Here is a 27,511-nt window from a genome sequence, read left to right as displayed (position 1 = left end):
GATCTGAATAGGAGTAAGATATATGAGAAGACTGAGTTAAGGATGATATCATCCATATTTTAGAACTTCAACTTCTATGTGAGACCAAAGGGAGAGATGTTTATTTGGTGCAAAACTTATATTTTGGGTAGTACATTTCCTAATTTAACTTGTATGGTCAGTTTAGTTGAACACCATAAGTACAGGGAATCATGAACTAGGCATGAGATTCTGTTAGTGTGATGCCCCAATTAATCCCAGAGTGATTTGAACAAAGAACAAAGAAGTATTTGCAAAATGTCCTTGGCGGAATGGCAAGAAAGGGGGAAAAGTCAACTTTCCCATTTGGAGAATTTCTGATATTCTTCCAAGCAGTGGGGACAACAAAGCAATAGGCCAAGCCCTCAATCTTGAGGTCTGTTCATATGAAACTTATCCCTGCAAAGGATAGGCTAAGCCTACTTAAAATTAGACTGAAGAGTCACTCACCCCCAGAGAACCTCTTATGGGACTTAGATGAGGCCTCTCTCTCTCAGTCAACACGACAAGCAAAATCACAGCCTTCCCCATCTCTACATGGGACATGACTCCCAGAGCTGTAAATCCTCCTGGCAACATGGAACTGAAATCCTAGAATGAGCTGGGACTCAGCATCAAGGGACTGAGAAAACCTTCTTGATCGAAAGAGGGAAGAGCAAAATGATACAAAATAAAATGTCGGTGGCTGACAGATTTCAGAGTCAAGAGGTTATCCTGGAGGTTATTCTTACACCTTATACATATATCACCTTTTAAGTCCAAAATGGATTAGAGAGGCTAGAGGGGAGTGCCTGAAACTGTAGAGCTGTGTTCCAGTAGCCATGTTTCTTGAAGATGATTGTATAATGATACAGATTTTGCAATGTGACTGTGTGATTGTGAAAACCTTGTGTCTGATGGCTCCTTTTATCTAGGGTATGGACAACTGAGTAAAACATATGGATTAAAAATAAACAAATATAATAGAGGGAACAAATGTTAAAATAAATCTAATAGATTGAAATGCAGGTGATTAATGAAATGGAAGGGTAAGGGGTATGGTACATGTGGTGGTTAAATTCAGTTGTCAACTTGGCCAGGTGAAGGAACCTGGTTCTGATGCTGTGGACATGAGACAATGGTACGTGAACCTCATCTGTTGCTGATTACATCTAGAGTTGGCTAGGAGGCAGGCCTGCTGCAATGGATGACATTTGACTTAATTGGCTGGTGCTTAAATGAGAGAGCTCAATGTAGCACAGCCCAAGCAGCTCAGCACACCTTATCTCAGCATTCGCAGCCCAGCCCAGCCCAGCCCAGGCCTTTGGAGATGCAGAAAGGAATCACCCTGGGGAAAGTTGTTGGAACCCAGAGGTCTGGAGAGAAGGCCAGCAGAGATCACCCTGAGCCTTCCCACCTAAGAAAGAACCTCAGATGAAAGTTAGCTGCCTTTCCTCAGAAGAACTAATGAAATAAATCCCCTTTTATTAAAAGCCAATCCATCTCTGGTGTGTTGCATCCCGGCAGCTAGCAAACTAGAACAGTATGTCTGAATTTTTGTGTGTTTTCTTTTTATTTCTTTTTCTGGAGTGATACAAAAGTTCTAAGAAATGATCATGGTGAATATATAACTATGTGATGATACTGTGAGTTACTGATTACATATCAAGAACGGAATGATCATATGGTAAGAATGCTTGTTTGTATGTTGCTATATTTAAGAAATAAAAAAATAAAATAAATAATGGGGGAACAAATGTTAAAAAAAATAATAGACGGATATATGGGGAAAAATTCACCTGTTGCACACTATGGACTATGGTTAGCAGTAATATTTTAATATTCTTTCATTAAGAGTTAACACTCCCGGTGCCTGCCAAGGTAAAAAAACAAACAAGCAAGCAAACAAAAACAGCTAACAAATGTACCACACCAATACTATGGGTTAATGGATGGGGGGGGATAATGGGTAGGGGAGGTTTAGGATTTTATTTACTTTCTGGAGTAATGAAAAATTGATCATGGGGATGTATGCACAACTATGTAATGATACTGTGAGCCAGCGATCGTATACTTCAGATAGTCTGTACGGTGTGTGCATGCACCTCAATAAAACTGTATTAAAAAAAAGCCAAACAGATTGTGTTGCAGGTGACGGTGGGAAATGTTCAGTGGAAATGGTAGCTGGCTACATCATCTAAAAAGAAGGAAAGCCATGAAGATAGACAATATGGCGAGACAACTAAACAGAAAATAATTCTATCTGGTTTAGCATAAAAATCATAGATGAATGTTTTCTGTAAAGAATTTTATTAGCATAGTATCATGCACTGGGATCCTCCATGTTATTTCTAGGAAAAACTGAAGGAATTAATCAGGAAAATCCCTGCAATTTCAGTTCATAATAAAAACTTTTGGAAAACAAAGCCAAAAATAAAAAACAATAATAAGGACAGTATTATCCTGATAACAAAAATAAACACAACTTAAGAAAACTACAGCAATATCCTTTATGAAGAAAATAAAAAACATGTAACAAAATGCTAGCAAACGAAATCTGGCAATATATAAATATTATACACCATGACCATGTGGTATTTTTCCAGGAATGCAACATTGGCTCAACAGATGAAAATTAATGTAACACACCATATTAATAGAATAAAGGACAAAAATCAAACAACCATCTTGATACATGAAGAAAAAAATTTGGAAAACTTGACATCTTTCATGACAAAAAATACTCAACAAACTTGAATAGGAAGGACCCTCCTCAATCTGATACACATAAACAAAAAACTCATAGATAAAATCATACCTAAAGGTTAATTACTGAATGTTTTCCCCCTTAAGGTCAGGAATAATAAAAGGACATCCACTCTCACCACTTCTGCTCAATACTGTATTAGAAGTCCTAGCCAGGGTAATTAGGCATGAATAAGAAATAAAAGGGGGCGGGCCGCGGTGGCTCAGCGGGCAAAGTGCTTGCCTGCTATGCCGGAGGACCTCGGTTCGATTCCCGGCCCCAGCCCATGTAACAAAAACGGAGAAACAGAATACAATAAAACAAGAAAATGTTTAAAAATGTTTCCCTTTCTTCCTTCCTTCCTTCCTTCTATCCTTCCTTCCTTCTCTCTGTCTTTCCTTTAAAAAAAAAAAAAAAAAAAAAAAAAAAAAAAAAAAGAAATAAAAGGCATATATTTGGATTAGAACAGAAGTAAAACAATCTCCATTTGCAGATAACATGGTCTTGTATTTAGAAAAGACTAAGGAATTCACAAAAAAATGTATTAGAATAAAGAAGTTTAGCAAAACTACAGATTCCACTAGTGATCAATTAAAGGGAGTGGTAAGGGGTATAGGAAAAAAAAATAGGGGGAACAAAGATTAAAATATATTGGGTAAATGGAATACTAGTAGTCAATGAGAGGAAGGGGAAAGGGTTATGGTATGTATGAGTTTCTTCTTTTTTCTTTTTCTGGAGTAATGTAAATGTTCTAAGAAATGATCATGGTAATGAATATACAACTATGTGACGATATTGTGAGCCACTGATTATATACCAAGTATGGAATGTTCATATGTTAAGAATGCTGCATTTGTATGTTTTGTCAATAAAAATATTTTTTAAAAAAACCTCTTTCAAAATAGCATTATATTAGTTGGAGCAATATTCCATCATGAAGACATGCCATGCTTTATTTAATTATTTACCTATTGCCTGATATTTACATAGTTGTTAACACTATAATCTATTATAAAAGCTGCAAAAATCATCCTTGTCCTGAAAAAACACAAAACAAAACAACTGCAGATTCTAAGATCAATACACAAAAATCAATTGTATTATTATACACTAGCAATGAAAAATCTGAAATTGAAATTATAAAAACAATTCTGTTTATACTAGCATCAAAAAAATAAAATAGCTAAGAGTAAATGTTTAAAAAGGAGTCCAGGGCAGGCCACAGTGGCTCAACAGGCAGAGTTCTTGCCTACCATGCCAGAGACAGGGTTCATTTCCTAGAGCCTACCCATGCAAAAAAAAAAAAAAAAAAAAAAAGAAGCCAAATATTTGCACATCGATGTACAGAGTGGCTCTATTCAAAAGATGGAGACAATCCAAATGACCATCAACAGAGAAGTGGATAAACAAAATGTGGTATATACATATGATGGAATATTATGCAGCAATAAGTCAAAATGAGGTCCTGAAGCATAGGACTACATGGATGAACCCTGAGAACATAATGTTGAGTAAAATATGTCAGACACAACAGGATTCCACTATTGTGGAATGATTCCACTATTGTGACTCTGGTAAAGACCAATGAGAACTGTCTAGATTTGACAGTGCTGCTGACTGAACAACCAAGTGAAGATACTGTAGGATATGGTTTGTTTATTTTGCACATTATCCATGATGCCTGGTGGATGGAAGGAGCCAAAGAGTGGGGAATGAGAAGCAGAATGGTAAACTATGATACATTTATATGACACAATATGATATCGCTACAAAAAGGAAGGATATTGAGAGGCATGCAATGAACTGAATGAACCTTCGGGATGGTGTGTTGGGGAAAATAAGCCAGAAATGAAAGAACATGCTAAGGCCTCATTCAGAAAATACTCCTAGGAAAGGTGGCATACAGATTGTAACACCTTGTAACAGTCACACTTGGACTCTAGTTGTAAATATATTTCTGGATGCTGAGACGCTGAGCTGTGTATATATCAGTTGGCATTTCCCTGCTGAGCTGTGTATATATCAGCTGGTATTTCACCAGGCCACTTGGGGCCCAGAGCTGGAGTGCTGCAGCCCTGAAGGTTAGCATGGCGAGGCCTGATAGTTGCTTCCAGGAAGCTTCTTTGTTGCCAAAATGTGGTGTCTCTCTCTCTCTCCAGGCCCCTCTGCAAGGAAGATCATTGCTCTCCCCCTCAGTGTGGGACATGAGAATTCAGGGGTGAAGGTCTCCTTGACGGCATGGGGCATGATTCACGGGGACAAGTCTGGTCCTGGCACCTTGGGATCGACAACGCCTTCTAGACCAAGGGGAGGAAAGCAGGTGTACTAAAATAAGGCATCAGTGACCAAGAGAGATCAAGTGGAGTCAAAAGGCTATTCTGGAAGCCACTCTTATGTAAGCTGCAGTTAGATAGTTAGATAGTGCTGGTTGCCACAGTTTGCTAAACCCCAAACATCATCATCACTCCTGTCAACTCTTGAGGACATCTAGGGCTCAAGCTGAGACTCTATAAAGGTTTCAAGCACTAAGTTTGATTTTCTGCAACCTATAATTCCCAGAGAGTACCTAAATCAGACAAATCCTAAATTCCAGAGGGACCAGCCTCTCCAAGATTATCAATTAATTACATCCCCCTATCTTTTAGTGTCAACACCTCTTCTCAACATAAAAAGGTCAGAATGGGCATTGTCCAAAGACCCTTATGGATTGGGAGAAGGAGCAAAGGAGAAGGAGGAAGTAAAAAGGAGAGAACAGGATTTGGGACACAACTATGACTGCTGAATCACTGTGCTGATATTCCTTCTAGCCTCAGGTGTTTGGAAGTGGCAGGAAGGAAAATCCTGAGATGGTGGGATGGTAGACAGTAACAAATTCTGATATCTATTCTATAACTACTTGTAGAAATGTACTTTCAAAATTCTGTTTTCTTCCTTTGCTTTGTGTTTTACAATTTACAAGCTAAAAAAAAAAAAAAACTCCAAGACTTGTACACTGAATACTACAAAACACTTTTGAAAGATATTAAGGAAGACTTAAATAAATGGAAGATATCGAATATTCATGGACCAGAAGGCCTAACACTAACATGGTAATATACTTTAAACTTACCTACAGAATATTAAAATATTGAACAGAGTATCAAAATCCCAGCTGCCTTTTTTACAGCTTAAATTGACAGAGTGCTCCTAAGACTCACAGGCAAGTGCAAGGTATCCAGAAAAGCCAAAACAATTTTGAAAATGAAAACCAAATTTGAAAGATTCACACTAGCCCCATTTCAAAACTTACTATAAAGCTGCAGTAATCAAGACTGTGTGGTCCTGGCATGGAAATAATTACATACATCAACAGAATAAAACTGAGTTCAGAAATAAACAACTATTCAGTTCAACTGATTTTCGACAAGGGTGCCTACACAGTTCAGGGGAAACAGCAGCCTCTTCAACGAATGAAGCTAGGATAACTCCATATCTACGTGCAAAAAAATGGAGCAGTCATGGGGCCAAGATGGAGGCTTAGAGAGGTATAGGATTTAGTTGGTCCTCCAGAGTAGTTAGTAAATAGCCATAAACAGTGCAGAACAACTGCTGGGGCCATGTCAGTGACCAGACACACAGCATATCCCAGTCTAGACAAGCTAGACTGGCTACAAACCCACCCAGAACCGGGAGTTCCCCAAGCCACTGTGGCCATACCCCTCCCACACAGGCTGTTTCTCAGACGGGATAAGAAAAAGACCTTACCAGGAACAGGGACTGAGCACAACCAAGCTCCAAATTGTGCAATTAATTAACAAATTCTGACTCCTGAAAATAAACCCCCAGCTCAGTTGGACCTCAAGTAAAAGCAGAGGTTGCAGGTTTGTGCCCGGTAACTGAGGGGGCAGGGCTGATGGAAAAAGGAAAAAAAAATAGAGGTTTTTTGGATCAGACAGCACATAATACTTGAAAGGGTCCCTGAAAGAAAGGAGGGGGCACATGGGACCTGGAGATTCACAGAGCCACATACCAACTTAAGCTCTTGATTGGCAAACTCAAGGAATGGGGACCCTGCTCGGAAAAAGCTTTCTTTTTCTTTTTTGTGGCTGTATTTCTACGCCTTGTCTACTCTTTCGATACAGCTACAGGGCTTCTCAGGATCCAACTGCCTCAGGCATAGGCAGAATTAAGCTTGTTTGAGTGTTTGTCTGGAGACTATGCATTCCCCAGGAGAGGGGTGGGGCCCAGCTCAGGTGGATTTCCTCCCTCAAGGAATTCTGACCTCAGGGTCTCAAAAAGTGAAGCTATTAAAGCCAGCCTACAACCTCTTCTCTGTCTCAACCACACCCCCAGCAGCAAGAGCCTGCATAAGTTAAAGGTACCCTATCAGTTTACGCTAGCGGGAACTGCAGGCAGAAAAGCATCACATACTGGGCAGGATAGGAAAAACGCAGAGTCCAGAGACTTCACAGCAAAGCCTTTCAACCTGCTGGGTGACACCCTCAAAGAAAATTAACACAGGTGACTCTTACCTCCTGAGAGGAGGCCATTTTGGTCTGGGAAAATCTGACTAGGGTCTATAATACCGAAGTAGACCCTACTAAGGGGTTAAAAAAATGGCACCATGCAGGCAGGGCAAGAAACAAGAAAACAAGAACTGAAAAGTGCTGATCTGTTAAACAAAACCTAATCTAGAGGTCTTGAATAACCTGAACTGAATGTCAAAGAACAGATAGATAACAAAGTCATACAGCAAGAAATCCTAGATAAAAAAAAAGTGAAAACAATCTCCAGAATAAACTAATTAAGGCAATTAAATGCGTAGAAGCCAGAAAAAATAACAAATCATACCAGGAAAATTGAAGATATGGCCCAGTCAAAAGAATAAACCAATAATTCAAATGAGATACAAGAGCTGAAACAATTGAGAATGTTCAAAAACACATGGAAAACCTCATCAAAAACTGAATCAGTGAAGTGAGGGAAGATATAAAGAAGGCAAAGAATGAACGAAAAGAAGAAAGAGAAAGTCTGAAAAAAATCACAGAACTTATGGGAATGAAAGGCACAGTACAGGAGATGGAAAAAAAACAATGGAAACCCACAATGTTAGATTTCAAGAGGCAGAAGATAGGATGAGTGAACTGGAGGATGGGACATCTGAAATCCAACAAGCAAAACAAAACACAGGGAAAAGAAAAGAAAAATAAGAGCAGGGACTCAGGGAATTGAATGTCAACACTAAGTGAATGAATATACACATTGTGTGTGTTTCAGAAGGAGAAGAGAAGGGAAAAAGAGGAGAAAAACTAATGGAGGAAATTATCTCATTGAACATTTCCCAACTTTTATGAAAGACTTAAAATTAGAGATCCAATAAGTGCAATGTACCCCAAACAGAACAGACCCAAACAGACATACTCTAAGACACTTGTTAATCAGAATGTCAGATGGCAAAGAGAAAGAGAGAAACTTGAAAGCAGCAAGAGAAAAGCAACCCATCACATACAAGGGAAGCTGAATAAGACTATGCATAGATTGTTCAGGAGAAACCAAAGAGGGGAGAAGACAGTGGGATGTTATATTTAAGTTACTAAAGGAGAAAAACTGCCAATCAAGAATTCTATATCCAGCAAAACTGTCCTTCAAAAACAAGGGGGAAATTAAAACATTTTCAGACAAAAAAATCACTGAGAGAATTTCCAACCAAGAGACCAGCTCTGCAAGAAATACTAAAAATAGCACTAGAGACAGACAGAAGGAGAGAGAGGCGTGGAGAAGAGTTTAGAAATGAAGATTATCAGTAAAAGTAAAAAAAGAAAAATTAGATATGACATATAAAATCTAAAAGGCAAAATGGTAGAAGAAATTACTGCCCATACAGTAATAACACTAAATGTTAATGGATTAAACTCCCCAACTAAAGACCCAGACTGGCAGAATGTATTAAAAAACAGGACCCATCTATATGCTATCTATAGGAGACGCACCTTAGACCAAAGGATAAATATAGGTTGAAAGTGAAAGGTTGGGAAAAGATATTTCATGCAAATAATGATATTTCATGCAAATAACAATCAGAAAAGAGCAGGAGTAGCTATATTAACATACAACAAAATAGATTTCAAATGTAAAACGGTTAAAAGAGACAAAGAAGGACAATAAGTATTAATAAAAGGCACAATTCAACAATAAGACATAATAATCATAAATATTTATGCACCAAGCCAGAATGCTCCAAAATACATGAGGCAAACAATGAAAAGAGAAACAGACACATCTACCATAATAGTTGGAGACTTCAAATCCCCACTTTCATCAATGGACAGAACATCTAGACAGAAGAACAATAAAGAAACAGAGAATTTGAATAATACAATAAATGAGCTAGACTTAACAGACATTTATAGAACATTACATCCCATAACAGCAGGATACACCTTTTCCTCAAGTGCTTATGGATCATTCTCAAGGTTAGATCACATGCTAGATCACAAAGCAAGTCTCGATAAATTTAAAATGTTTGAAATCATTCAAAACACTTTCTCAGATCATAAAGAAATGAAGTTGGAAATCAATAATAGGCAGAGGGCCAGAAAATTCACAAATATATGGAGGCTCAATGACATACCCTTAAACATTGAGTGGGTCAAGGAAGAAGCTACAAGAGAAATCAGTAAATATCTCAAGGCAAGTGAAAATGAAAACACGACATATCAAAATTTATGGGATGCAGCAAAGGTAGTGTTAAGAGAAGAATTTATTGCTCTAAATGCCTATATCAAAAAAGAAGAAAAATCGAGGAATTAACTGTCCACTTAGAAGAACTAGAGAAAGAACAGCAAACTAACCCCACAGCAAGCAAAAGGAAAGAGATAATGAAGATTAGAGCAGAAATAAATGAAACTGAGAACATGAAAACAATCGAGAAAATCAACAAAACCAGAAATTGGTTCTATGAGAAAATCAATAAGACTGACGGATCCTTAGCGAGGTTGACAAAAAGAAGAGAGAGGATGCAAATAAATAAAATCAGAAATGGAAGAGAAGACATAACCACTGACCTTGCAGAAATAAAGGAAATAATGAGGATACTATGAACAAATTCATGCTAATAAACCTCACAATAGAGATGAATTGGACAACTTCCTAGAAAGGCATGAACAACAGCATTGACTCTAGAAGCTACAGATGACCGCAACAAACCAATCACAAGAAATTGAATCCATCATTAAGAAGCTCACGAAAAAGAAAAGTCCAGGACCAGGTGGCTTCACATGTAGATTCTACTAAACATTCAAGAAAGAATTAGTACCAATCCTGCTCAAACTCTCCAAAACAACTGAAGAGGAGGGAAGGCTACCGAACTCATTCTATGAAGCCAACATTATCCTCATACCAAAAGCCAGATAAAGATGTTACAAGAAAAGAAAACTATACACCAATTTCTCTAATGAATACAGATGCAAAAATCTTCAACAAAATTCTTGCAAATCGAATCCAGCAGCACATTAAAAGAATTATACACCATGACCAAGTAGGACTCATTCCAGGTATGCAAGAATGGTTCAACATAAGAAAATCAATTAAGCTACTACACCATATCAACAAATCAAAGCAGAAAAACCACACGGTCATCTCGACTGATGCAGAAAAGGCATTTGACCAAATTCAACATCCTTTCTTGTTGAAAACACTTCAAAGGATAGAAATAGAAGAGAACTTCCTCAAAATGATAAAGGGAATATATGAAAAACCCACAACTAACATCATTCCCAATGGGGAAAAACTGAAAACCCTCCCCCTAAGATGAGGAACAAACCAAGGATGTCCACTATCACCATTCTTAGTCAACACTGTGTTGGAAGTTCTAGCCAGAGCAATAAGAAAATAAGAAAAAGAAATACAAGGCATCAAAATTGGAAAGGAAGAAGTAAAACTCTCAGTTTGCAGATGATATGACACTATATGTCAAAAACCCCGAAAAATCCACAGCAAAACTACTAGAGCTAATAAAAGAGTACAGTAAAGTGGCAGGTTACAAGATCAACACTCAAATACCTGCAGTGTTTCTATACACTAGTAATGAACAATCTGAGGAGGAAATCAAGAAAAAAATTCCATTTGCAATTGTAATCAAAAGAATAAAATGTTTAGGAATAAATTTATCTAAAGATACAAAAGACCTATACAAGAAAACTACAAGAAATTGCTAAAAGAAATCACAGAAGACCTAAATAAATGGAAGGACATACCATGTTCATGGACTGGAAGACTAAATATAGTTAAGATGTCAATTCTACCTAAAATGATTTACAGATTCAATGCAATACCAATTAAAATTCCAAAAACTTCCTTTTCAGAAATAGAAAAACCAATAACCAAATTTATCTGGAAGGGCAGGGTGTCCCAAATAGCTAGAAATATCCTGAGAAAGAAAAATGGAGTCGGAGGTCTCATGCAACCTGACTTTAAGGCGTATTACAAAGCGACAGTGGTCAAAACAACATGGTACTGGCATAAAGATAGATATACTGACCAATGGAATAGAATGGAGTGTTCAGATATAGGCCCTCTCATCTATGGACAATCTTTGATAAGGCAGTCAAGCCAACTCACCTGGGACAGAACAATCTCTTCAATAAATGGTGCCTAGAGAACTGGATTTCCACATGCAAAAGAATGAAAAAGGATCCTATCTCACACCCTATAGAAAAATTAACTCAAAAGGATCAAAGACCTAAACATTAGATCTAACACCATAAAACATTTAGAAGAAAATGTAGGAAATATTTTATAAATCTTATAATAGGAGGTGGTTTCCTAGAACTTACACTCAAAGCACGAGCATCAAAGAAAGAAAGAAATGGGAACCCCGCAAAATTAAACACTTTTGCACATCAAATAACTTCATCAAGAAAGTGAAAAGACAGCCTACACAATAGGAGACAATATTTGGAAACGGTAGTCAGAAAAAAGTCTAATGTCCAGAATATATAAAGAGATTGTTCAACTCAACAACAAAAGGCAGACAACCCAATTACAAAATGGACAAAAGACGTGAACAGACACTTCTCAGAAGAGGAAATATAAATGGCAAAAGGCACATGAAAAAATGCTCAACTTCCCTGGCTATTAGGGAAATGCAAATAAAAGCCACAATGAGATGCCATCTCACACCCACCAGAATGGCCATTATCAATAAAACAGAAAACGACAAGTGCTGGAAAGGATGGGGAGAAAGAGGTATACTCATCCACTGTTGACGGGAATGCCAAATGGTACAACCGCTGTGGAAGGTAGTTTAGCGGTTCCTCAGGAAGCTAAATATAGAATTGTCATATGACCCGGCAACACATTGCTAGGTATCTACTCAGAGGACATGAGGGCAAGGACACAAACGGACCTTTGCACACCAATGTTTATAGCAGCATTATTTACAACTGCCAAGAGATGCAAACAGCCAAAATGTTCATCAACAGAAGAGTGGCAAAACAAGCTGTGGTATATACATATGATGGACTATTAGGCAGCTGTAAGACAGAATAAAGTTATGAAGTATGTAACAACATGGATGGACCTTAAAGACATTAATGCTGAGTGATATCAGCCAGAAACAAAAGGACAAATACTCTATGGTCTCACCGATATGAACTGACATTAGTGAATGAACTTGGAGAATTTCACTTGGTAACAGAGACCATCAGGTGATAGAAACAGGGTAGATACTGGGTAATTGGAGCTGAAGGGATACAGATTGTACAACAGGACAGACTGTAAAAATTCAGAAATAGATAGCACAATACTACCTAACTGTAATACAATAATGTTAGAATACTTGAATGAAGCTGAATGTGAGAATGATAGAGGGAGGAGGCCTGGGGCACAAATTAAACCAGAAGATTAGATAGATAAAGACTGAGATGGTATAATCTAGGAATGGCTCCAGTGTATAATGACAGTGAAAAAATGTACAAATTAAAAAATGTTTTTGCATGAGGAAGAACAAAGGAACGTCAATACTGCAGGGTGATGAAAATAGATGGTAATTAATATTTTAAAACTTTAACTTATGCGTGAGACTAAAGCAAAAAATGTTTATTTGGTACAAAGTTTATATTTTGACTAGTTAATTTCCTAATATAACTAATGTAAAAAGCGTAATTATATAACTTATGTGGAAAGCTGAACTGAATACCACAAATACATAGAACCGTGAGTAGGGCATGAGATTTTGTAGGTTTGTCCAAAGTGATACCAGGGTGATTTGAACAGTGAATAAAAAAAGTATTTGCAAAGTCCCCTTGGGGGAATGGCAAGAAAGGGGGGAAATTCAACCTCCCCAAGTAGAGAAGTCCTGATATTTTCACAAGCAGTGAGGACAACCAAAGCAATAGGCTGAGCCCCCAATCTTGGGGTTTCTTCATATAAAACTTATCTCCGCAAAAGATAGGCTAAGCCTACTTAAAATTAGGCCTAAGAGTCATCCCCAAGAGAACCTCTTCTGTTGCTCAGATGTGGCCTCACTCTCTCTCAGTGAACACGACAAACAAACTCACAGCCATCCCCCTCTCTATGTGGGACATAACTCCCAGGGGTGTGGACCTTCCTGGCAACGTAGGACAGAAATGCTAGAATCAGCTGGGAATCAGCATCAAGGGATTGAGAAAACCTTCTCATCCAAAACAGGGAAGAGCAAAACGAGACAAAGTGTCAGTGTCTGAGAGATTCCAGAGTTGAGGGGTTATCCCAGAGGTTAGTCTTACACATTAAATAGACACCACCTGTTCAGTTAAAGTGTAATGGAGAGGCTGGAGGGAACTGACTGAAAATGTAGAGCTGTGCTCCAGTAGCCGTTTCTTGAAGATGGTTATATAATGATACAGCTTTCGCAATATGACTGTGTGGTTGTGAAAACCCTGTGTCTGATGCTGCTTTTATCTACCTTATCAACAGACAAGTAAAACATATGGATTAAAAACAAATAAATAGGGGGAACAAACGTTAAATATAGTAGATTGAAACGCTAGTGATCAATGAAAGGAAGGGGTATGGTATACATGAATGTTTTTGTTTTCTTTTTATTTCTTTTTCTGAACTGATGCAAACATTCATCATGTTGATGAATATACAACTACGTGATGATATTGTGTGTTATTGATTATATATCAAGAATGGAATGATCACATGGTAACAATGTTTGTGTTTGTATGTTGTTATGTTTAATAATTAAGTTAGTTAAATTTTAAAAAATGAAGCAGGATCCCCACCTCACAACACATAGATAAATTAATTCAAAATGGATCAAGAACCAAAATGTAAGAGATAAAATTTTTAGAAGGAAATATAGAAGCAAATCTTTATAACCTTAGACTAGGCAGTATTTTCTTAGATGTTACACCCAAAGCACAAGAAACAAGAAAACAAATAAAACAGACTTCTTCAAATTAAAAAATTTGTGGCTTCATCATTAAGAAAGTGAAGAAAACAACAAACAGAACAGGAGAAAACTATACATATGATAAGGGACTTGTATCCAGAATATATGAGTCCTTCAACCCAACAATAAAGAGATAGTAATAATTATTGTCCAAATTGTAGAGAAACTGGAACTCTCACAGATGGCTGTATAGAACTATAAAATGATAGAACCACTGTGCAGAACAGTCTAGCAGTCCTTCAAAATGTTAAATATTGAGGTAACATAACTCAGCAATTCCACTCCTAGGTACATACTCAAAAAAAAGAACATATGTTCACACAAAAAAATGTATACAAATGTTCACAGTAATACTATTCGTAAAACAGGTTAGTGGAAACTAACCAAATGTCTGTCAACTGATTAAAGGATAAACAAAATGTGGGATGTGTGTACACGTACATTTGTTTATCATATATGTATATTTATACATATATAAACTTATGCATATATAAATAAAATGGAATACTGTTTGACAATAAAATGGAACAAAGTACTGATATATGCTACAACATGAATGAATCTTTAAAACGTTATGCTACATGAAAAAAGCCAGGCACCGAAGGCCACATATTCTATGACTGCATTGATATGAAATGTCCAGTATAGGCAAACCCAGAAACAGAAAGTAGGTAAATAGTTGCCAGAAATTAGGCGAGAGGGGAATAGGAAGTGGCTAATGGGTATGGGGTTTCTTTGTGGGAGTGATGATAATGTTCTGGAATTAGACTAGCTAATGCTGCCCAATTTTGTAAATACACTAAAAACCACCGAAATGTATATTTTAAAAGGGTGAATTTTATTATACATGAATTACATCTCAATTTTTTAAATGTTTTCCGAAATTAAATTTAAAATACATGCTTTCTAAGGTATTAGTAGTACCCCATGTGCTTTAGTTTCCTAGGCTGCTCAAAAAAAAAACACATAGTTTTAGTCCGGGTCAAGATGGTGGCTTAAAAACGTCATATAGAACAACTACTAAATAACTAGAAACAGTACAGAACAGCTCCTGGGGACACGTCAGTGACCAGACACACAGCGTACCCCAGTCTGGACTAGCTGGACTGGTTGCAAGCACCCCCCACAACCGTTGAGTTTCCAAAGCTGCGGCAGCCAGCGCCCCCCCCCCCGCCACAGGCCGCTTCCCAGAGGGGAAAGGAAAGGACTTTACCAGCAGCAGGGACTGGGCACAATCAAACACCAATTGTGGAACTAATTAACAAATTCTGACTACTAAAAATAGGCCCCAGCTTAGGTGAACCTGATCAAAGCAGAGGTTGCTCATTTTTGCCCGGGTGCCAAGGGGGCAGGACTGACAAAAAAAGGGGGAAAAAAAAAAAAGGAAACAGGTTTTTGTGGCTGTGTATCTACAAGGGCTTGACCCCCTCTGGATACAGCGGCAGGACTTTTCAGGCTGCAACTGCCCCAGGCATAGGCAGAAGTGAGCTCTTTTGGGGGCTTGTCTGGAGCCTGTGCCTTCCCCAAGGGAGGGGTGAAGCCCAACTCAGGTGGAATCCCTCCCTCAAGGAATTCAGACCCCAGGGCTTGGTAATTTGAAGCCATTAAAACCAGCCTACAACCTCTCCTCTGTCTCCACCATGCCCCCAGCAGGGAGAGTCTGCCAAAGTTAAAGGTACCTCATCATTTTGTGCAGGTGGGACCTGCAGTCAGACAAGCGCCACACACAGGGCAAGATAAGAAAAACAGAGTCCAGAGACTTCACAGGAAAGTCTTTCAACCTGCTGGGTCTCACCCTCAGGGAAAACCAATGCAGGTGACTCTTTTCTCCTGATAGGAGGCCAGTTTGGTCTGGGAAAATCTGGCTAGGGTCTATAATATCTAAATAGACCCTCCTAAGTGTGTGGGGGGCGGAAAGGCACCACACAAGCAGGGCAAGAAACAAGAAAACAAGAACTGAAAAATTATCCTCTATTAAACAAAACTTAAGCTAAAGGTCCAGATAAAGCTAAACAGAATGTCAAAGAACAGATAGACAACAAATTCATCCAGCAAGAAAACTCTAGATAAAAGAAGTGAAAGCAATTTCCAGAATAAACTAATTAAGGTAATTAAATGCCTAGACACCAGCAAAAAATAACAAATCACACCAGGAAAATTGAAGATATGGCCCAGTCAAAGGAACAAACCAACAATTCAAATGACATACAGGAGCTGAAACAATTAATTCAGAATGTACAAACAGACATGGAAAACCTCATCAAAAACCAAATCAATGAATTGAGGGAGGATATAAAGAAGGCAAGGAAAGAACAAAAAGAAGAAACTGAAAGTCTGAAAAAACAAATCACAGAACTTATGGGAATGAAAGACACAGAAGAAGAAATGAAAAAAACCTACAATGGTAGATTTCAAGAGACAGAACATAGGATTTCTAAACTGGAGGACAGAACATCTGAAATCCGACAAGAAACAGAAACTATAGGGAAAAAAATGGAAAAATATGAGCAGGGACTCAGGGAATTGAAAGACAATATGAAGCACACGAATATACGTGTTGTGGGTGTCCCAGAAGGAGAAGAGAAGGGAAAAGGAGAAGAAAAACTAATGGAGGAAATTATCACTGAAAATTTCCCAACTCTTATGAAAGACTTAAAATTACAGATCCAAGAAGTGCAGCGTACCCCAAAGAGAATAGATCCAAACAGACATACTCCAAGACATTTAATAATCAGAATGTCAGAGGTCAAACAGAAAGAGAGGATCTTGAAAGCAGCAAGAGAAAAGCAATCCATCACATACAAGGGAAGCCCAATAAGACTATGCGCAGATCTCTCAGCACAAACCATGGAGGCAAGAAGTCAGTGGGATAATATATTTAAATTATTAAAAGAGAAAAACTGCCAACCAAGAATTCTATATCCAGCAAAGTTGTCCTTCAAAAATGAGGGAGAAATTAAAACATTTTCAGACAAAAAATCACTGAGAGAATTTGTGACCAAGAGACCAGCTCTGCAAGAAATACTAAAGGGAACACTAGAGACAGATATGAAGACAGAGAGAGAGGTGTAGAGAAGAGTGCAGAAAGGAAGACTAGGAGTAAAGGTAAAAAGAAGGAAAATTAGACATGACATATAAAATCCAGAAAGCAAAATAGTAGAAGAAAGTACTACCCATGCAGTAATAACACTGAATGTGAATGGATTAAACTCTCCAATCAAAAGACATAGTCTGGCAGAAAGGATTAAAAACAGGACCTATCTATATGCTGTCTCTACTCAAAGAACACGAGGCCAAGGACACAAATGGACATTTACACACCAATGTTTATAGCAGCATTATTAACAATTACCAAGAGATGGAAACAGCCAAAATGTCCATCAACAGACAGTTGACTAAACAAACTGTGACATTTACATAAGATGGAATATTATGCAGCTGTAAAACAGAATAAAGTTATGAAATATGTAACAACATGAATGGACCTCAAGGACATTATGCTGAGTGTGATTAGCCAGAAACAAAAGGACAAATACTGTATGGTCTCACTGATATGAACTGGCATTAGTGAATAAACTTGGAATATTTCCTTGGTAACAGAGACCATCAGGAGATAGAAGTAGGGTAAGATATTGGGTAACTGGAGCTGAAGGGATACAGATTGTGCAACAGGACTGAATATAAAAACTCAGAAATGGACAGCACAATACTACCTAACTGTAATACAATTATGTTAAAACACTGAATGAACCTGCATATGAGAATGATAGAGGGAGGAGGGCTGGGGCATAAATGAAATCACAAAGATAGACGATAAAGATTGAGATGGTGTAATCTAGGAATGCCTAGAGTGTATAATGATAGTGACTAAATGTACAAATTTAAAAATGTTTTTGCATGCAGAAGAACAAAAGAATGTCATTACTGCAGTGTGCTGAAAATAGATGGTAATTAATATTTTAAAATTTCAACTAATGTGTGAGACTAAAGCAAAAAATGTTTATCTGGTACAAATTTATACTTTGACTAGTGCATCTCCTAATATAACTTATGTAGATAGTTGATTGAACACCTTAAGTACATGGAACTTTATATAAGACATGAGATTTTGTTGGTTTGTCCAGGTGATGCCATGATGAATCCCAGAGTGATTTGATCAGTGAGTGGAAAAGTATTTGCAAAGTCCCCTTCCGGAATGGTGAGAACGGGGGAAAACTCAACTTCCCCAAGTTGAATGCTTGATATTCTCACAAGCAGTGTGGGCAACCAAAGCTACAGGCTGAGCCCCCAGTCTTGGGGTTTGTTCATATGAAACTTAACCCCACAGGGGATAGGTCAAGCCTATTTAAAATTAGGCCTAAGAGTCACCCCCAAGAGAACCTCTTTTGTTGCTCAGATGTGGCCTCTTTCTCCAGCCAACACAGCAAGCAGACTCACCACCCTCCCCCTGTCTACGTGGGACATGACTACCAGGGGTGTGGCTCTTCCTGGCAGCGTGGGACAGAAATCCCAGAATGAGCTGAGATTCAGCATCAAGGGATTGAGAAAAACTCTAGAACGAGCTGAGACCCAGCATCAAGGGATCGAGAAAACCTTCTCAACCAAAAGGGGGAAGAGTGAAAGGAGACAAAGTGTCAATAGCTGAGAGATTCCTAACAGAGTGGAGAGGTTATTCTGGAGGTTATTCTTATGCATTAAGTAGATATCACCTTGTTATCCAAGATGTACTGGAGAGGCTGGAGGGAACTGCCTGAAAATGTAGAACTGTGTTCCAGTAGCCATGTTTCTTGAGGATGATTGTATAATGATATAGCTTTCACAATGTGACTGTGTGATTGTGAAAACCTTGTGTCTGATGCTCCTTTTATCTACCTTGTCAACAGATGAGAGGAACATACGGAATAAAAATAAATAATAGGGGGAACAAATGTTAAAATAGATTTAGTTTGAAATGCTAGTGATCAATGAAAGGGATCAGTAAGGGGTATGGCCTGCAAAAATTTTTTTTTTCTGTTTGTTATATTTTTCTGTTGTCTTTTTATTTCTTTTTCTCAATTGATGCTAATGTTCTGGGAAATGATCATGATGATGAATATGCAACTATGTGATGATATTGTGAACTGCTGAGTGTATGTGTTGGCAATGTGTTTCTTGTAACTTTTTTTAATTAATAAAAAATTTTTTAAAATACATACACACACATATATATATATCTGCTTTGTAAATTTACGCTTATAGTATATATTCACAGTTGAAATATAGGAAAATTCACATTCAAAGATGAAATACAAAAAACATTATCAAATTAAGAAGATATAACTATAAGATATTAATTTAATTTTTTTAAGTCCATGCTTTAGCAACAATATTTATTAAATCTCAGGAATCTTTTTTTAAAAGTACACAGGAGGTAATTTGTTAGGTAAGAAGAAATATACAAAAATCCAAATTCGAGGTTATCTGAAGACAAAATAAATTTGGTCAGTTACAAGAAGTATCTTCACTAAGAATCTTCATTGAAACACATACTCATCTATTGCTGGTTGGGAATGTAAAGATATATAAACACCCACATTTATTTTATACTGCTTTAGTGGACAATTTGACAGCATCATTCAAATTATAAATGTATATAACTTTCATCCAACGATTCCAATGTTGTAGATTTATACTATAGATATATTTGCATACATGCAAAATGGCATATATGTATTGCTATTAACTTTCAGCAAAAGCCAAAAATGTCTATACATTCATAAAATAGAATGTATTTACACTATCCAGTGGTCAAAAAACTGAGAAATTTATGTTCTAAAATAGAAAAATTTCAACAACACAATGTTAAGTGAAAAAGGCATAAAAACTGAAAATGTTAACTGAGTAGCCAGGGTCCATGGGCATGTCACTGAATATTATTTTTATAATCCATTTTTTTTGGGGGGGTGCATGGTCCGGGAATTGAATCCAGGTCTCCCACATCAAAGGTGGGCATTCTACCACTGAACCACCTGAGCACCCTACATCACTGGATATATATATATATCTTTTTTTTTTTTTTTTCGCATGGGCAGATACTGGGAATCGAACCCAGGTCTCCAGCATGGCAGGTGAGAACTCTGCCTGCTGAGTCAGTGTGGCCCACTCAGAATATACTTTTATATTTTCTTATTTTACTATGATATCTATTTAAAAACTCAATTTGAAAAAAATGTCAGCCCAGCTTAAAAGCAAAAAATGACTAGCTAATCACTGTCTATTTTGTATACATAACTTTTCTTCTTTGACAAACTATTAATTTTTTGTGGGGTGAGCATGGCAACCAGCCTCCTAGATGGCTCCTAATAATACAAGCCTCACAGTATACATGCTCTTGGGTAGTATCCTCCTGCAGCGCAGCAGGGTTGGTCTATATGAGGAACAGAATACTTTGAAAAAGGCACTGTACCCCCTTTCTGTTTAGTCTCTCTCACTGTCTTGGCTCACTCATTCTGGGGGAAGTACACATTGTAAGCAGCTCTAGGGAGAAGCTTACACGCTAAGTAACAGAAGCCTCCTTCCTGCAAACAGCCAGCAGCCATGTGAGTAGGCAGGGAGGGATAATACAGCCTTCAGGTGAGAGCAGCCCTAGCGATATCTTGACTGCAACCTCTGGAGACTCTAAATCAGAACCACCCAGCTAAACCACTCTCCAATTCCTAATCCTGTGAGATAATAAATGTTTGTTGTTTTAAATTACTTAATTTGGAGGTAATTTGTTAGGTAAGAAGAAATATACAGGGCGGTGCACTGGTGGCTCAGTGGCAGACTTCTAGCCTGCCGTGCCAGAAACCCAGGTTTGATTCCTGGAGCCTGACTATGTAAGAAAAAAAAGAAAAGAAAAAAGAAATATAGCAGGAGACACTCCTTCTACAGTGGTAAGAAATTATGCTCTCAAAAAGGATATTAAAAAAATAATTTAAAAATAAAAAACATTTTAAAGGGATATTAAAGATACTAAAAATTATCAGGGTAGCATTAGATATCAAAATAAAGTCCATATTATATTGATAAGATTGTAAGAGATGATTTTCTCAATTACTTACAAGTGTTTTTAAATTTTTTCTCAAACATCTAAAAGTACAATCAGTTGTCATCATTTCAAGAAATCACGCCAAAACACAGATCTGACAATATAAAGGCAAAACTTCTACCACACAACTACAGAAAATCATTAACTAAAATGAAAAACAGATCAGGGAAAAATGTATCTAATGAGATAATAGATTAATAATAATAATACAACATTAAAAACCAAACAGAAGCCTGCCATGCAGGAGACCCGGGTTTAATTCCCAGTCCATGCACTTACCAAAAAACAAAACAAAAAATTCAACAATGGTGCTGAAATAACGGGATACTCACATGCAAAAATAATGAAATGTGACTCCACCATACATCATACAAACAAACAAAGAAACAGGTAAGTTAGCAAAGGATATAGACACAAAGATCATAGGAAAAAACACAAATGATAAACAAACAAGTAGTAATCAATTTCAATAATAAAGCTGTACTTAGTAAAGCAGCCTTGTGGTAGCACTATACATTCAATTAAGAAAAAAATTTAAAACATGCAATGAACGCTATCACAGCTATGGTGCAAACACTAGACTCACACACTAAGCAATTCTTTTGGAAACCCATACAGAAGTAGGTAGCATCAAATGCCACAAAAAGGTATAACTCTTTCCCTGATCAGTAGTTTATCCTTAGAAAATAATTCCAAAGACATTATGAAATTGATGATATCATGATCAAGACTTTATTTTCAGTGTGATTTCAACCAAATGAGATACTTAGAATAAGCAAATTCACGGAGAATGGCAATAAAAGGCAGGAGGCAGGGAAGAAGAATGGGGAATTATTGCTTAATAACTACAGAGTTTCTTGTTTGGGGTGATAAAAAAGCTTTTATAATGGTTGGTGGTGATGGCAACACAATATTGTGAATGTAATTATAACCACTGAATCGTACACACAAAAGTGATTAAAATGGGAGACTGTCCCATCTTTTCAATTTTTCCTCTGTAGGCCCAACTACTCTTATTCATTTCTGTGGCACTTCTTCAATAATTGTTTCCACATGTCAGTATGGCGAGCAGCACTAAACACAGAAATCTAGGGACAAGAACCAAATTTACTATAAAAATGAATTCTGTCTATGAGCTTATTCATGACAATGACTGTTTGAGGATTTAAGCTATAAATTAAAAACGGACTGAAATTCTTAAAACAAAAAGGGGAGGGGCGTAGGGGCAGAGGAGATTGTGTTGCATATGTTTCCACAATAAAAGTTAAAAAACAAAAAAGGACTCCACTGTTCCAAAGAACTAATTTCAGTGGTTTAAGTATCTACACTTAAACACTTTTAACAAAGCTCTGCTGTTAAAAAGCACTTCAAATACAAAACTTTATTACCTCAACAACAGCTCTGCAAGTCTTTACAGATCACGACACAGTGGAAGTGCTGTTCCTAGATAAACCAATTATAAAGGTAGACTTAATACATTCCAATTGAACCAACTACAATGTTCAGGAAATGCCTTTGGATATAAAATTCCAGTGACAATTAGCATGGCACTGATGTCTGTTCTTTTCACTGGGTACAGATATAACTTGCACATCACCTACTTTCACCAGGGAGCGCCAGCAGCTCCAATTACAGCATCAAGAGAAATTAGAGATAACACAGGGAGTATATTCTCATAATATACCAAAAAAAAAAAACCCAAAAAAACCCACCTTTAGACTTTTCCTGGTGTATGAGGGGATATCAAATAACCAGTAATTATTTCTAATTTAATCTAATGTGCAAATATAATTGTTCACTCTCCAAACGGATTTTATTTTTCCAGCAATGCTTAACAGAGTATTGTAGTATTTTATATAAGGTCACTGAAGATGTGAAAAAGAACTTTAAATGCCTATATAAAGTAATTTAATCTAATCAGCAACAATACACTAAAATCCATTCCAATTTAGTAATGGGAAGTCACAAGTATGCAGGACTTTTCTGGTTCTATAACAAACTATCCGACAATGGAAGCAATATCTAAAAATTATGATTCATATACAGCCATTAAAAAAATGGAGATCATCTAGACTATATGAAGAACATGTAAAAATCTTTAATAAAACAATCAAACAATCCATTAGAAAATTTCAACATGAGAGGATATGCAGATGGCAAATAAGCAGACAAAAACATGATCATCCTTAGTCATCACAGAAATAAAAATTAAACCCACACTGAGATATATATCACTATACACCTGTAAGAATGGGTAAAATAAAAAATAGCCAATAGGGGTCTACTGCTGAGGTCCTATGGGTTGGGCAGCAGGGTCATAGAGGAATTTGACTAAGAAGACTTCTCCACCTCAGAGGAAGGTGAAGACTCCATGTCTTCGGGTGAAGAGTATAGTGAAGATGATGTAAATGAATTAGTGAAAGAAGATAAAGTGAATGGTGCAGAGCATACACAGAAAACAAAAGAGGAAAAAAAGGAAATCTCAGAGTATTCCAGGTAGGAAAAAAAAACAAGGTCGCCTCTCATTAGAAGACGAGGAAGAGGAGAATTCCAAGGCAGAATCTGGAGGAAGTAGCAGTGACGAGGTAGACAGAGTTGTAGGGCAAGAAAAAGGCACTGAGTCAGAGGATGCAAGAAAAAAGAAGGAGATGAACTCTGGGCCAGCTTTCTCAATGATGTGGAACCAAAATCAAAAGTGCCTCCAACTATACAAGTTAAGAGAGGAAAAGAAACTGAAGAGATGAGTTCAAGTAAACTCTTGGTCAGAGCAGACTAGCTAGACAACCCTAAAGACAGAGGAAAGGTTTAAATCACAAGGTGTTTGATTTTGCTGTTGAAGAGGTCAGGGTGACTAAGAAAGTGGATGCTGCATCCAAAGAAGCCAAATCCTTCAAGCAGCATGAGAAACCTCAGGCTACTGTCCCTTCAGCACTGCCCTCACCCCACGTGGGGTCAGGAATTGTGCAACCATTTCCAGTCATTTCTATCATCCCCCAAAGCAACCCTGGACCAGTTAAGGCCTGCCCCAGTCAAATGGCAGTGTGAGATGCTTAAGGGCTCCATTCCCTCAACAGAAGCTCTGAACAACCAACAAGAACTGGAAGAAACATCATTCTAAAAACTCCAGAAAGTAATTAAATGACTGCAGGAATAGGGCGAGGGCCCAAACAAGAAAAGTGCCACTTAAAAGCAGTAGAATCTCATGCCGCTCAGGCTGGTCCCCCTTCTCTATCCCCTTTACCAGCCTAACTCAGACTGGGCCCATGCTCCCAGTGCCAATACCTGGCCCTGGATCCAGAGGGAACAGAGTAACCCCCATGTACATAGTGAGCATGTCTGTCTGGCCCCATCTGTCTGATGGTGGCCTGAGAGGCTCACTGTCCCAGAATTTACCTGGCACAAAGAAAACAGTTCACAGTTCTCCTAGAGAATGCGGTGGGAAGTCATTTAAGTCATGCTGCCTACGGCAAACGACTGCTAGCTATAGGACTTAACAGCGCAGTGCAGTTAGGAAATCGTTTCTTAGGAAAGAGGAGAAATCTGGAACCCCGTAAAATATAAATTGCTAGAGCCACACATGCAAGTCCATGATTGAGTAGAAAGGAGGACTTTATGCTTTGGCCTACAGCTATTCTCTAAATTCATTGTATGGATAAGACCTAAAGGAGAGCAATGGCACAGGTCAATATGCAAAGACTGGAAAAGGTGTTCTGTTTTGTTAGCACCTGGCATTCCAGGAAAAGTTCTGTCATAACACTAGTTGGATACAAACTTAAGGGAACAGATGCCTTAGAGTCTAAATCCCAGTGATATCAAATATAAAAATGTCCAAATGTCAACAAAAAGTTATAAACATCAAAAAAAAAAAAAAAAAAAAAAAGGAAGTGATAGCCCAAGCCAAGTAGAAAAGCGAAGCATTAGCAACCATCATTGAGGAGGACCAGATCTGGGATATACTAGACAAAGGCTTCTTAAAAAATTGTCCTAAATATGCTCAAAGAGTTAAAGGAAAATATGGACAAAAAACTAAAGGAAGTGAACACAAAGAGAACAGCAATAGGGATAATGGAAATTATGAAAAGTAACCATACATAACTAAAGACCACAAGAACAGAAATTAAAATTTCTTCAGCAACAGTAGATTCAAACTGGCAGAATAAAGAATTAGATAATAAAAAGAATACCGAAATAAATCAGTCCGAGGAGCAGAGAAAAAAAAAAAGGAAAAAAGTGAACAAAGCCTGAGGAACCTGTCTGACAAAACCGTCTTTCAACCTTGTGTCTGATGCTCCTTTTATCTACCTTATCAACAGACAAGTAAAACATATGGAATAAAAATAAATAATAGGGGGAACAAATGTTAGAATAAATTTAGATTGAAATGCTAGTGATCAATGAAAGGGAGGGGGCAAGGGGTATGGTATGTATGAATTTTTTTCTGTTTTCTTTTCATTTCTTTTTCTGAATAGATGCAAATGTTCCAAGAAATGATCATGATACATATGCAACTATATGATGATATTGTGAATTACTGACTATATATGTAGAACGGAATGATCAAAAGTTAAGAATGTTTGCGTTTGTTAGGTGTTTTTTGTTATTTTAAAAAAATTTTTTTAATTAATAAAAAAATTAGCAAATAACAGGGTGAACAAAGGTTAAAATAAATTGAGTAAACTGAAATGCTAGTGGTCATTGAGAGGGATGGGTAAGGGGTATGATATATACGAGTTTTTTCTTTTTTCTTTTTTACTTCTTTTTCTGGAGTAGTGCAAATGTTCAAAAGAATGATCATGGCAATGAATACACAGCTATGCGGTGATATTGCGAGCCACTGAATGTGCACCCTGTATAGAATGCTTGTATGTCAAGAATGTTTGTATGTTTGTTGGTTGCTTACAATAAAAATTTTAAAAATTATAGAAAAAAAATGTACAGGATTCCTATTTGGAATGATGGAATTGTTTGGATATAGATGGTGTTAATGGTAGCACAACACTGTGAACACAATTAACAGCACTGAAATATGTCTCTGAATATGTTTAAAAGGGGAAATGTCAGATAGTATATAAAGTTAACAGAATAAATTTTTTTTAAAAATCCATGAGAAAAAAAAAACCTGTCTTTCAAAAATGAAGGAGATTTGGGATGCAATGGTAGTGCAGTGGAAGAATTCTCACTTGCCATGCGGAAGATCTGGGTTCAATTCCTGGTCCATGCGCTACCCAAAAAGAACAAACAAACAAAAACTCAACAAGTGGTGCTGTAATAATGGGATACTCACATGGAAAAATAAAGAAATGTGACCCCACCATACAGCATACAAAAAAATAAAATCTGGATTTTCTCTTTTTTTCTTGAAGTAATGAAAATGTTCTAAAATTGATGTGGTGATGAATGCACAACTATGTGATCATACTGTGAACCACTGATTGTAAACTTTGGATGATTATATGTTATGTGAATATATCTCAATAAAACTGCATTTAAGAAATGGGGGGAAAAAAAACCACCAACACCAAAGGCTGGTGAGGATGCAGAGAAACCAGACCACTCATACATTGCTGGTGAGAATATAAAATGGTACAGCCACTCTGAAAACAGCTTGTTCGTATCTTATAAAATTAAATATGCAATTACCATAAGATTCTTCAATTACTTTCTTGGGCATTTCTCCCAGAGAAATGAAGACGTATGTTCATACAGACTCCCTATACATTAATGTTCTTAGCAGCTTTATTGGTACTAGACAAAAGCTAGAATCAGCCCAGATATCCTTAAACAGGTGAAGGATACACAAACTGGAAACTCCTCGTGAATAAAGAGGTACAAATTTCTGATACAGTCAACAACTTGGATGACTCTCCAGGGAATTAGACCAAATAAAAAAGCCAATCCCAAAAGGTTACATATGATATGATTCCATTTATACAGCAATCTTGAAATGACAAAATGTTAGAAACAAAGGACAGATTAGTGGTTGGCAGAGACCGAAAGGAGGGGAGTTTGCCAGGAAGGAGACAGACACGGTTATAAAGGGGATCCTGCAGTGTTGGAGCAGTTCTGAGTCTTAGACTGTTACAATGTATATACGGACCTACACGGGTGATAAAAACGTACAGAACTTAATACATACACACACACACACAAATGTTTTACAGGTAAAACTGGGGATGTCTGAATAAGCATGGTGGACTGTATCAATGTCAATATCCTGGTTGTAATGTTAGACATTTTTGCAAAACATTATCATTGAAAAAACTAGGCAAAGCATACAAGG

The 27,511-nt window shown here is 37.3% G+C and overlaps 1 protein-coding gene and 1 pseudogene across 17 annotated transcripts in view; one reads left to right on the top strand and one right to left on the bottom strand.

Annotated features, from left to right (window-relative positions):
• Window positions 1-27,511, bottom strand: part of NSD1 (nuclear receptor binding SET domain protein 1) — a 240,700-nt gene that overhangs the window by 200,982 nt on the left and 12,207 nt on the right. The window lies entirely within an intron of this gene.
• Window positions 22,776-24,276, top strand: LOC143664745 (craniofacial development protein 1 pseudogene; annotated as a pseudogene).

The sequence above is a fragment of the Tamandua tetradactyla genome, chromosome 20 (genome assembly GCF_023851605.1).
Source record: "Tamandua tetradactyla isolate mTamTet1 chromosome 20, mTamTet1.pri, whole genome shotgun sequence".
Classification (NCBI taxonomy): domain Eukaryota; kingdom Metazoa; phylum Chordata; class Mammalia; order Pilosa; family Myrmecophagidae; genus Tamandua; species Tamandua tetradactyla.
Note: the sequence above shows the minus strand (reverse complement) of the source record. Positions and strands in the feature narration are given on the sequence as shown.